This window comes from Lontra canadensis, unplaced genomic scaffold, assembly GCF_010015895.1.
Source record: "Lontra canadensis isolate GAN:19392208 unplaced genomic scaffold, GSC_riverotter_1.0 scaffold33, whole genome shotgun sequence".
NCBI lineage: Eukaryota > Metazoa > Chordata > Mammalia > Carnivora > Mustelidae > Lontra > Lontra canadensis.
In genome coordinates this window covers 3,739,403-3,751,801 of record NW_022631027.1, presented here as the reverse complement: position 1 = coordinate 3,751,801, position 12,399 = coordinate 3,739,403, and the positions used below count along the sequence as shown (strand labels likewise).

The 12,399-nt window shown below is 42.6% G+C and overlaps 1 protein-coding gene across 1 annotated transcript in view; it reads right to left on the bottom strand.

Annotated features, from left to right (window-relative positions):
- The window catches only part of LRRC8C (leucine rich repeat containing 8 VRAC subunit C), a 78,010-nt gene extending 67,653 nt beyond the window's left edge, over window positions 1–10,357 (bottom strand). The window contains exon 1 of the mRNA XM_032867073.1: window positions 10,138–10,357. The gene's annotated coding sequence lies outside the window, so the exon portion shown is untranslated. The remainder of the gene's footprint in view (window positions 1–10,137) is intronic.
- Between the last annotated feature and the right edge of the window lie 2,042 nt (window positions 10,358–12,399).

The following is a 12,399-nucleotide window of genomic DNA, read 5'->3' as shown; positions in this document are numbered from 1 at the left end:
ATATCCATACAATAAAACATTATTTGGCAATAAAAAGGCATGGAGTACTGATACATACCACAACATGGATAAACCTCAAATGGATGCCAAGTGAAAGAAGCCAGTCACAAAAGACCATGTACTGTAGGATACCATTCACATGAAATGTCTGGAATAGGCAAATCTATAGATACAGAAAACAGATTGGTGGCTGCCTAGAGCTTGGGAGGAGGGAGAGTGGGGGGGCCTGGTGGGGAGGGACAGCTAATGGGTACAGGTTTCTTTTTTGGGGTGACAAAAATGTAAATTAGATTATGGTGAGGAATTCTGTAATTATACTAACAGACACTGAATTGTATCCTTTAAACTAAGTGTTATAGTATGGAAATTATATCTCAGTAAAGCGGTTAAAAGGTATTTTAGCTTATGCATGACTGATCTGTTCTCTGATAAGATGCATATTTAATTGGAAGTTACTAAATTCCTTGTATTTATATCATAGGTCAGATCATTATTTACACTAAAAATCTAAGTGTTTGTAGATATGTTCAACAAAATTGAATTACAGCTAGTATGTTTTTTTAATGGTGGTTATAAATTTTAGGCAATGCTGCAGTAAAGTGAAACTGTGGAATGTCATATTTATTTGATAGATTTTTAATATGAATAGGAATCATACTATTCTTAAAGATTTTATCTCTTTATTTATCTATTTAATTTTAAAGATTTTATCTATTCATTTGACAGACAGAGATCACAACTAGGCAGAGAGGCAGGCAGAGAGAGAGGAAGCGAAGCAGGCTCCCTGCTGAGCTGAGAGCCCGATGTGGGGCTCAATCCCAGGACCCTGGGATCATGACCTGAGCCGAAGGCAGAGGCTTTAACCCACTGAGCCACCCAGGCGCTCCTATCTCTTTATTTAAAGAGAGAGAGCCTGTATACACATGCGGGGATGGGCAAAGGGGGAGAGAGAGAGAGAATCTCATGCAGACTCTGGGCTGAGAATGGAGCTCCACTTGGGGCTCGATCTCACAACCCCAAGATCATGACCTGAGCTGAAATCAAGAGTTGGATGCTTAACTGACTGAGCCACCCAGACACCCTTATACTATTTTTAAATGGCAGTGTAAATTGTAATTCAAGATAATTAATTTTAAAGCTTGGGACTAATATTAAAATTAGATAATGAATGAATAATCTTTGACAAAATACTATCAAGGGATAGTTTAAATTTACATATCATAAATACAAACATTATCTGTTCTTCATAACACTCAAAGAAGGTCATAATCATTTTATAACATGGTCTATAAAATTAATTTTATCTGAAAAAGTAAAGTCTAACATTTTAAATACTGTCATCCACTATGGCTTAGCTTAGCTTATGTGATTTATCCAAAAAATAACACATACTGAGATAAAATTACTTTTTAAAGTATCTTAATAGAATAAATAACTAATAAAATAAATAACTTAATAGAATAAATAACTCAAAATAACTTTTGAGATGGACTTTTATCAATATGAGGCTGTAAAATTATTTACTTATATATCCTACCCAGGTAGCAAAAGTTATTTTTGTCTTTACCCAACCCAATGTGTTCTTTCAAAAGAAGCAATTAGGTTTTGTGCTTTTTTAAATAAATTTTATTTATTTGAGAGAGAGAGAGAAAGCAAGAGAGCACAAACAGGGGGAACGACAGAAGGAGAAGGAGAAGCAGGCTCCCCGCTGAGCAGGGAGCCCCATGTGGGGCTCCATCCCAGGATGACCTGAGCCAAAGGCAGATGCATAACTGAATGAGCCACCCAGGTGCCCCAGCTTTTTTGCTTTTATACTGTTTTTCGGAATTGAAATTGTAAATATATGAAAGTCAACAAGCAGAATAATTAGAGATTCCTGACCTCTAGAGAAATTAGAATTCTGACTTTTTAAAATAGACTTATTTAAGTGGTTAGTAGTTTAAGTGGTTTATTTAAGTGGTTAGTATTTAAGTGGTTAGTAGTTAATGTAACAACCAACAATATGGCCTTATCTTATCATTGGACATCTATATTTTTCTCTGACAACATTTTACAATGTTGTCTTAAGATTATGTTCTAAATTTAGAGCAATAAAGATAGGAGATTTTTTTATACTCAGAATATATCTGATATACACTAGACAGTCTCTAGGTAGCATCAAAGGTTTCCTACCTCTCCTACAATCCAGAACATGGCATTCATAAGTAAAAGAGAAGGCTAGAGATCATTAGTTTTAATTGATTTGCTCCCTAATTCCTTAATTAGGTCAATAGTAGGCTGCTCTGTTTATTATAATCACATTATGGGGAAAGCTGTCATGTGGGGGGAAAAAAGCTACTAGACAAAATGTTATTAATGTGATTACATTTTTAGGATACACTCTTGGGACAAGTAAAATCTTCTACACGTTTATGTACAAGGATTGACTGAAATAATGACTGTCAACATATTTACTTCTAAGTTTTTTGGGGTAAATTTTAAATACCTGCAGGTCAGTTAGAGATTAGTGAGGCACTTATTATTAATTGCTGCTTTGTAGATTCCTTAGTATATGAAATCCTAATTTCTAATCACAAAGTTTATAAGGAGAGACACTTTTATTTCACCCTTTCTCATCTTTATGTCTTAATTTTTTCATCCTTACTGCACAGGCTAGCCTCCTGTATAATGTGGAATAGGGATTAGGCTTGTCCTTGGAAACCAGCTACCAAGCCACCCAGTTAACTGCCAACTGTTACTCCACAGTCTAATAACCTTCAACCCACATTCTTTATCTAGTCTCATAATGATGTCTAACCATCCATTACTTTTATAAGATGTCCCTAGTAAGAATGAATTTTCAAACTGTCTTACCAGAAAACTTTTCTCTTATATGTCAGACTGGAATAGAACTTTAACGTATGCTCATAAATAAATCATTTGTCTAGAAAGTTTTTCTAACAGTCTATTCAGTCTACTAGTCATCCGGCACCATTTCCTTAGGAATGAATTTGCTTTTGCCCTCATGCTGGTTAGTCTTTCTCCATCTTGGATTTCATTCATTTACTCATTCAACAAATATTTATTGATCCTTTGCTACATGTGAGGCACTATTCTAAATACTAGTGATACAGAAATGAACATATTCAAACAAACTAGAAAGTTGTGTGTGCTGGACAGTATTTCCCAACTTTGCTGATAAGAACATTATCCTAGAGCTAATGTCAAGGGAGATAATACAAATTAGCCTTGGAGTGTTTTTCTAATGAAGCTATTTTCATAGTTATTTAGAAAAATCAAGGTGTTATTAGCTTAAGAATCTTCTATAATACTTTTCCGGAAGTTGGATTTATTGGTTATATTTCCCATTTAAAAAAAAATAGTTAAACCTTAAAAAAAAAAAACTATTTATTTATTTCAGAGAGAGAGAGAGAGCATGGGCAGGGAATAGGGCAGAGGGAGAAGGAGAAGCAGTTTCCTTACCAAGCAGGGAGCCTGATGCAGTGCTCAATCCCAGGACCCTGAGATCATGACCTGAGCTGAAGGCAGACAGATGCTTAACTGACTGAGCCACCCAGGAACCCCCTGAACCTTTTCCTAATTTTCATAAACCTCAACAATATTTGAGAAAGAGTACTTAATTTTTGTTGGTTTGATAAGTTCTTCAAGAACACAGAATGAAATCACAGGACTCCTGAGTTTTCATTCATTTAGCTTATTTAGTGACTTTTGCCTCAGATATATTTTATGTAATGCTAGCCCCTCATTTCCAATCACATATAGAAATATTACCCTGTACATATTTCATGACCCTATTAAGAAGGATAACTTCTAGTTACACTATCAAATTTCATAATCAGAATTTAAAATAACAGAAAGGGAGAAGGATACACTCCAAACTGGTAGCTTAGAAATGTTACTGTAACATCTATCAGTAAATATTTATCCCACAACTGTCTTGAGCAGCTATGTCCAGACTCCGTGTAAGTACTGTGGGTACAGAACTGAACAAGACAGATATAGTCTCTGCCCTCAGGGAGGTTTCAGTGCAGCTCCAAAAATGATAAAGAAAAGATGCTGAAAAACAATTACTGGAGGTTTGACGGTGAAGGAAAGGAAAAAAGAACAATATAGTTAAAACAAAAGCTGGAGGAGATGAGGATGAGCTCTTTGCAGGGAAGGGACCGTGCCAGGGCTGATGGGCTCCAAATGCTGAAAGAAGTCAATATACAAAAAAGCCAAGCTCTTCTAATGCTTGCAGCTCCTGAGACTGGACACCAGAAGCCCAGCCTTATGCTCCCTAGGGAACTGGAGTAAGGAACAGAACATGAAAAAGCAAAGAATGACATCACAGCCCCACTCCCCTGCAAATATCTACTTGTTACAAACTGAAATCTCTTTGGAAGGGAACGTAGTATTTCTTAAGTATAAATAAATGGCTTAAAATACAAATGCTCTATTAAAGACAAACTAATTTATGCTCATGTATAAATGACCGGTTACAAGAATGAATAGTTAATAGCAGAGCTTTCCCAGCATAACATAAGTAAATAAAGAGTATTGAGCATTTAAAGTCTGGGGAGGGCTTCCTATCCAGGAAAGAAAAGAGTGCAGGTAGAGGGGGCTTTGGAAGATAACTTTATAAATTTAATAATTTTACCAAGGGAGAACTGGGACAACAAGAAGCCTTATTTTTTTTACAAGTATATTTCAGCTTAAGAGCTGATAGAGTTTGCTTCTCTTTATAAAGGCAAAAAAAGAAAAGAACAATCTAATTCCAGAGAATTTGTGAATTAAGTTACCATACACAGTCATACAAATACATATATTGACTTTTCTTTATGTCTTTAGTTCTGGCCCTTTTGTGATTTTCGGGCATAATATAGAACCATGCCACAGCAGGTGTTCTCAACTGGGGGGGAATCTAGTCGCTGTCAAAAATCAGTTTTGAAAGGCAGGGTAAAAAAAAAATCTTAAATAATTGTTTGTAGCCTGCCAAAAGGCCACAGTTCATGAACAGATATACAGCATATCTGCAATATTACAATTTATCTAAAAAAAAAAAACTCATGGAGGGAGAGTAATAATGAAAAAAAAAAAAAAAAGGTTGGAAACACTTTTCTATGAGCTCCATTATGTTCTCCCCAGTGTTTCAAGCATTCAGGCAGTTTTATGGCTTAGCCAAAATAGCTCCTCTTTGCTCTACCTTCCGGCCCTTCTCCAACAGAATAGCTCTGGTTCTTCCCAGTTCTTAGAAGAGTTCTTCAAACAACATATATTTCTGGATTCCTTTGACTCAAAATACTTCAGTCATCTGAAACATCTTCAGATACTTCCCTAAGCTTTAAGGCATCTTTCTTAAAAATGATTTCTGAATTTTGCCGGTTGCCCCTTTTCGAAATCCTATTCATTTTCTGAATCCACATTACCATTTCTCTACCAGCTGCCATTCACAATTTGATACACCACATACTACAGAACCATATTTTATTTTATTCTATTTATTTTTAATTTTTATTCATTTGAGAGAGAGAAAGAGAGAGAAAGCGCATGAGTAGGAGCACGAGAGCAGAGGGAGAGGGAGAAGCAGACTCCCCATTGAGCAGAGAACCTGATGCAGGACCCTTGGATCATGAGCTGAGCCGAAGGCAGATGCCTAATCAACTGAGCTACCCAGGAGCCCCTATAGAACCATATTTTAGAGGAATACCCATCCAACACCATAAAGTGATCCTATTTTCACTCCCAGAACTTGTGAGTGTGTTACACTTCTAAGCAGATAGCCCAGATTCTCTATTGAAGAGTTCAGTCATTCTCTATTCCTGATATTAGGAAACTTTCAATATGTTCCTGCCAAACTATCTACTGTAAGCAAACTTCTGAGATTATTCTCTTGTCTTTCTGGGCCAGCCCAGGCAGCAAATGAGAATATATTAAGGTACTGGGCGTTTGAGGCCACCATAGTTCCTCTCGTCTCCTGCCTATCTTGCCTCACAGTGTCTTTCCTATTTCTACACTCCAGGAATACTATCTATCTAGCAGGCCTCAGTCATATACTATTGTAGTTGTGCTTCATTTCTGTCACCACTTCCATTTTTCCCACCTCTCATATTGGTGGGAAATGGTCTGCGTCTTCACCCTGTGCTGATTCTCTCATGAAGGTCACTTCTGGTTGCAGTCTCTGCACTGTGCCATGGTTAGTCCTATTACCAACCAAAGGGATTTGAAATCCTCCTTGCTCATTACCTCAACCTTCTCTCAAGGTAGGTATTCTTTTCCCTCGGTAAATCCTACTCCTAATTAAAGAAATCCATCTGGACCACTGGAAATACCAAACTACTCAAATACTGTTGATGGGCTCAGTACTTGCAAAGTTAATGAGTTTTCTATACCACCACAGGAGCCATTTATTAATGAAACATAGCTATCTTATCTGGTCCCAAATGGCCAAGGCTTTAAGAAGTATGGTCTTCCAGGGATGTCTGAGTTGCTCAGTCAGTTAAGCAACAGACTCTTGATTTCAGCTCAGAAAAATTCCCTTGCCCTCAAAGAGTCTGTACACTCTTTGAGGGCAAGGGAATTTTTCTGCTAGTGGTGATCTGGTCAGGGGTGAGGTATGTGGTGGGAAGATAGTGGGATTGTCATGGTGCCTTGGGTGATAAGCAAGGCTGAGAAATCAGAAGACACAGAAAACAGGAAAGTGTGCTTGCCAAAAATTACAAATTCCAACTCACTGAAGTATGGCTAATAAAGTTCTAAAAAAATGCAGAGTGGAGCAAATGAAAAACTATGTAAGGTGAGTAAATGTTTGTAAGTCAGGACTACAAAAAAAGGACGTGATTCAAAAGTTAAAGATGCTAGAGACCAGATTAGACCTTTGTCTAGCCATATGAAGAATGAATCACTGATAGCAATGACTAATCACTATATGCATGTAAAATATAGATGGAACAAAATCCAGCAGCAATTTTCTTCAGTACTGGGATACAGGGGTGCTAATCCCTACCATTTACAGAGCACCTAGTAGGTGACAGGAGCTGTCCTTTATATGGATTGTTATTTAGTCCGGATAACACTCCAACTAAGTAGGTTTTATTAACTCCATTATATGTCAGGAAATGGGCTCAGGAAAGTTCCACGGCAGGAATTAGTTTACACTCCTACTGGACAGTAAAGCCAAAATCTGATACCAGCTTTTCCCATCTTGAGACCATGCTCTTTCCCCCATGCCAACATAGCCTGATTTATATTTTAAGAGAAATGAAGTCCATTCAAAGATACCTTTATAGTCATGTCACCCTCATTGGTTGCAAATATGCTTTCATCATTGATATCGGGCTGGAGATACAGCCAGCACTCCAGGGACTGAGTATAAAACCTTACGAGTGTATTGGAGCCTATGAGACCGTCACTGTCATGTGGATGAGAACAGCTGATGAAAAAAAGTGAAATGTCCATTAGGTTAAGTTCTTAATCTGTCATTTAATGGAGATCAGTGGCAAGAAGAGGGGTTTAGGAAATCGATGGTCCTGATTCCAGATGTGAATTCTGCTATATACTAGTTCCATGGAAAACCTTGGACAGGTGATTCTATTTCTTCAATCTCAGCTTCTTCACAGAGTCATTACAGCAAGCTAACAATACATTTTTGTAGAAAAAAAGATGGGCAGCTTTGGATAACAAAAAATACATCAATAAGGCTAAAGAGGCTTGGCCTCATTCAGGCATTAAGCTAGCTATCTTGTCTTGGGCAAGTCACAAACTCTGACCCTCTTTCTTCTGTAAAAAGTTGATGGCACCATCTACTTTAAGGATTTGTTTTATGGGGGCGCCTGGGTGGCTCAGTGGGTTAAAGCCTCTGCCTTTGGCTCAGGTCATGATCTCAGGGTCCTGGGATGGAGCCTCGCATTGGCATTCTGCTCAGCAGGGAGCCTGTTTCCCTCTCACTCTGCCTAGTTGTGATCTCTCTGTCAAATAAATAAATAAAATCTTAAAAAAAAAAGAATTTGTTTTATGAATCTAAGTGTAATGTAGGTTAGGTACCTACAGTGCTCGACTATATAACAATGTACTCACCATATTAAATCATTAACACAATGCTTGGCAAAATTTGTATAACTTTCCATCCCATTTGTTTTACACTTGGGCTCTATTACAATGTTCCTGGTGACTATAACTTAAAAATACTACAGACTATTGGAAAATCGTAACAGCAATTTGGTAAAAATTAGACACCTTAGGCATTTTAAAAATTGCTAACCTTGTATTGTTTTTAAAAGTTAAAATTTACATAAATGGAAAATTATTCATTCTTTTATACTCCCTCATATTTTTTTTTCCACTAAAAGCATTTTCTTCTAAAAGCATTCCATTAAACAAAGTGCTTAGTCAATCTGAGAAATAAAAGATTAGTACCATTAACAAAGGCTTTGATAATTTTATTACTAAGAAAATTGTTAAACATGCTTGCTGTCTCTGATAGCACTGTTGAAGTGGTAGGAACCATCTGTGGTCAATCTATTATGTGAACCATGAAAAGTAGCTGTTCTTGCAAAGCTGGTCCCTAACTGCCCCTCAAAAGCAAACAAACAAGCTGATCTCAACACTGTATTTAAATTAATCACTCAAAAGTAAAGTAAGTCAGGGTTACACCCCCTGGTCTTTCCTAATTAAGCAATTCAGAAGAAATACAAATATCATAGATTAGAGCTGTATACACCTAATGGGTTATCTATATCCACATGCCCAACACACGGTTTATGAATCTGAGCAAATTTGGGGAAGTTAAATCTACATTTTGGGTTTACACAAATCGTTAGAAAATTTAAAAACGTACACACGTATAAAGTTCCTTGGTTCTAGCGATTTTGCAGTGTTGGCCCAAGCAAGGGGGTTACCATCACTTTGCCTCCTTTCCCATCTAGATGGCATCTTATTTACTTGTCCATGAAGAAGCCTCACAGATGCCTTAGGAAAGCCCTCCATACCTGTCCGTAAATGTGCCCGTGGGCGAACCTCCATTTCTTACATTATAAGAAGTATGTGAATAAAATAAGACTGCCATTTCTTTGATCTATTCCTCCCCCATAAAGCTACAATAAATAGGGCCACTCAACCCTCCCTTTGCCCAACGCCAGCACTCCCACAAATATGACTGGTTCTTATTTTTTACTTTAAGGAGGATGGGGACTTGCAAGTGTTTACCTAACGGGTTTGCTGAGTTTCAAATGTTTAAAAAGAATTTGAAACCAAGTGAAGTTTGATCTTCACACTCTGAAATACCCGTCCTGGGATGTGGGCTAGGTGTCTGTGGTTATTCAGAGCTAGGTACCGTGCGAGCTTTTGAAGGAACTGTAATCTGATGTAAACCGGCAAGAGTGGGGTGGGGGAGGGAAGAACTGTCTGGGGAGAAAAGAATAGAATTAGCGTCTACAGGAGCACATCCCAAGCAAGGTTCCGGAGTTGCTAACTCCATCCCTAGGCATCTCGCTGCTTGGAACCAGCTGGAAAGGGAAAGACCGGCGACCCTGGGTTTGGGTTGAAGGCGGCAGTCCTGGTCTCAACCGCCGGCCTAGACACCTGGCTTCTGGGGCTCTCCCGACCCGGCTAAACACTCTCTCCCCTCGGGTCCTGCAAAGGGGGCAGACACGGCGCTCCGGTTCCCGTCGGAGACCATCAAATTCCTCTCCCCCCGAAACTGCTAACTTCAGGGAGTCGGGGGTACAAAGGGAGAGCAGACCAGGAGGGACAGGCCATGGGGTCTCACCGGGTTATCAGGTAGGGAAGAAGGACGAGAGCCCCGGCGGTGGCCGCCTTTTCTCCTCGTCCTCCACCCCCCAATCCCTCCCACCCCCCACCAAGTCCGCAGAACCTGCGGCTGCCGCGCGGTGCTGCGCGCCAGGCTGGGGTCCCCGGCCCCGACGCTGGGGCTGGCTTGGGATGGGTGGGGTAGAGGCTGGCGGGTCCCAAAGCCCCAATAGCGGGGGGCTGCAAGGACCAAACACCGGGCAGGCGACCACCTTCCGCCCGCGCGAGAGCGGGAGCAGGCAGGGCGCGAGCGAGGCGGGGCGAGCAGTGGCTCCCGCGCACCTAGCGGACCCAGCCCGGCGGTCCTCGGCGGGCCACCCCTCTCCATCCCTCGGCGGTCCCCGCCCTTACCTCTGGGCGCGAGGGTGCCGGCGGGAAGGGTGCTGGGGAGCGGCGAGCTGTCTCCTGGTCCGGCTCAGCGGCGGCCAGCGACAGCGGGGTCGTCGGCGGGGCCGCTGCTCATGGCGTGTGGCTCCCGGAGCACTGCGGCCGCGGCCACCGCGGCGCCTTCCTCCTCGTCCTCTTCGCGGGCTCCGAGCCGGGACGCAGCTACCGCCCCAGCCCCGCAGCCCTCCTCCTCTCCGCCTCCCCGGCCGCGGACGGAGCCGCCTCCAGCGCCGCCCCGCGCGCAGCGGGGCCAGCGGCAGCCAGCGCCGCCCAGCGCCCGGCCCCGGGGTCGCCGCCGCCGCCGCCCGCCCGCCCCGCGGTCCCAGCCCCGCTGTGACGCAGGCCGCCGTGCCCGGGAACTTCCTCCTCTGCGGAGACCACCCCGCGCCCGGACTGGCCGGCGAGGCTGCCGCTGGCCGCCGGAGGCTTTCCCCTGGATGTGGAAAACGAACCCTCCTGCGCTTCCCGGCGGGGCCGCCCGGGCCTCTGAGGCGGCCACCTGGCTGCCTCTGCCTGGGGAACGGGCTGCGCCTAATACCTCCCCCATCCCCAACAGGACGCGGAAAACCGAGCCTCCTCTGCGCTCTGCGGCCGCTCCACTGCCGCAGCTCCTCCCCCGGGTGTTAGAGGGGAGCAGCTACCACTAAAAATAGCCCTTCTGGCAACTCCCCTGCAGGACTGGGGTCAGGATGGAGATCATCCCTCCTCCTCATTTCCCGCTCCTCAGGAGAACAGAAGGACCCCAGAGGAACACAAAAATGAGTCGGGGCTGGGGTGGAGTGGTAAGGCATTGAGGGAGACGGAGGAGAATGGTTAAAACCAATCTCCCCGGACACCTCCGTCTCCTCTCCAGCAGGAAACCCCATGTTCCCGGACCCTGAGAGCTGGGCTCCCTCGTCTCTCAGCAACAGGTTCAGAGAAGCTGAAATTGAACGCTCCGCCTACAATTGTGAACTGTGCATAAAGGAGTTGACCGTCCTCATCAAAACCACCTGTTATTAAGAGTATGGGGGGAGGGGCTCTCCCTATTGATTGAGCTGAAGCATGATTTTCTTCTCCACAGTCTCCTACCCAATTTCAGGATGAAAAAGCAAACTATGTTCTTGAAAGCTGACAGCTATTCCTATGGAAAATCTTCTTCCCAGTGAAAAATGTGCAGACAACATTACTAGGTTATATAAAGTCTCCTGGGATGCCTTCTCAATGTTAGTTATTCCAAGAGTACTGAAAATGAACCTACTGCTCTGTCCTGGCAGTCAGGAAAAGGCTGATATTCCTAATCCTCTTTCACTAGTTGACTGGTGCTTACAAGCAAGCCTTAACAAAGCAGGCACCTCCTTTAACCCCATTTCTAGTTCCAAGTCAAAATGAAAAGACAATTTGTCTAGAGGTTGTTCTCTTAAGCTTTCAACTGTTTTTCTGGTGTTTCCCCCCCCCCCCCCGCCCCCGCTCGCTGGGCAAACTAGCACACTTTTTTCCAATCCAGTATGTTGTGGAAGTCAACCTTAAATCCTCTGACTCTAACTCCACCAGCCTTAACTTCCATAGATCCTCACAAAAATCTAGGGTGGAGCTTCCCTCCTAGATAGCAAGAGGAAAAATTCGTGGAGAGTTCCTGGGGAAAGGGAGAGGTTGGCTTCAGCAATGTGCTAAAATTGCAAGCACCTTGCAAGCTACCAGATACTATCTGAGGTAGCTCCCGCTCTTAAGCAACCCCCCTGCCCCCCCCCCCCCCGTGGATTTAAACGCTCTAATGAGGCAAATACTAAGGGCACAAACCTCCTGTCAGGGGCTTTGTTATGCAAGCGCTTTCTGAGCATCTCCATCCTTCTGTACCATCCCATCCTGACTTCAAGCCTACACATCCCTGAAATGCTTCCTCATTACCCAGTGGCAAGGAACTATTAGACTAGACTTTGGACTCAGGTGAATCAGGAATAAATCCCTACTCTTCCTGTGTAAATGTAAGGGAGTTACTGCTAATTTTATTTTTTTCCCCATCATCAGCAATATAAGGATAGTACTCTAGGATGCTGTGTGAATTAGATAACATGCTTAAAGCAGCAAGAACAATGCCAAACGCTTTGTAAGTACACAATAAATGGTAGCTGTTATGGACTTAATCTACTCTTCATAGACCTGAAAGCAAAAGGATGAGCAATGGCAACAAGGTTTGGAAATGGGATATGAACCCTGAAAACTGAGTCTCCTGCCTCCGTCTCATGT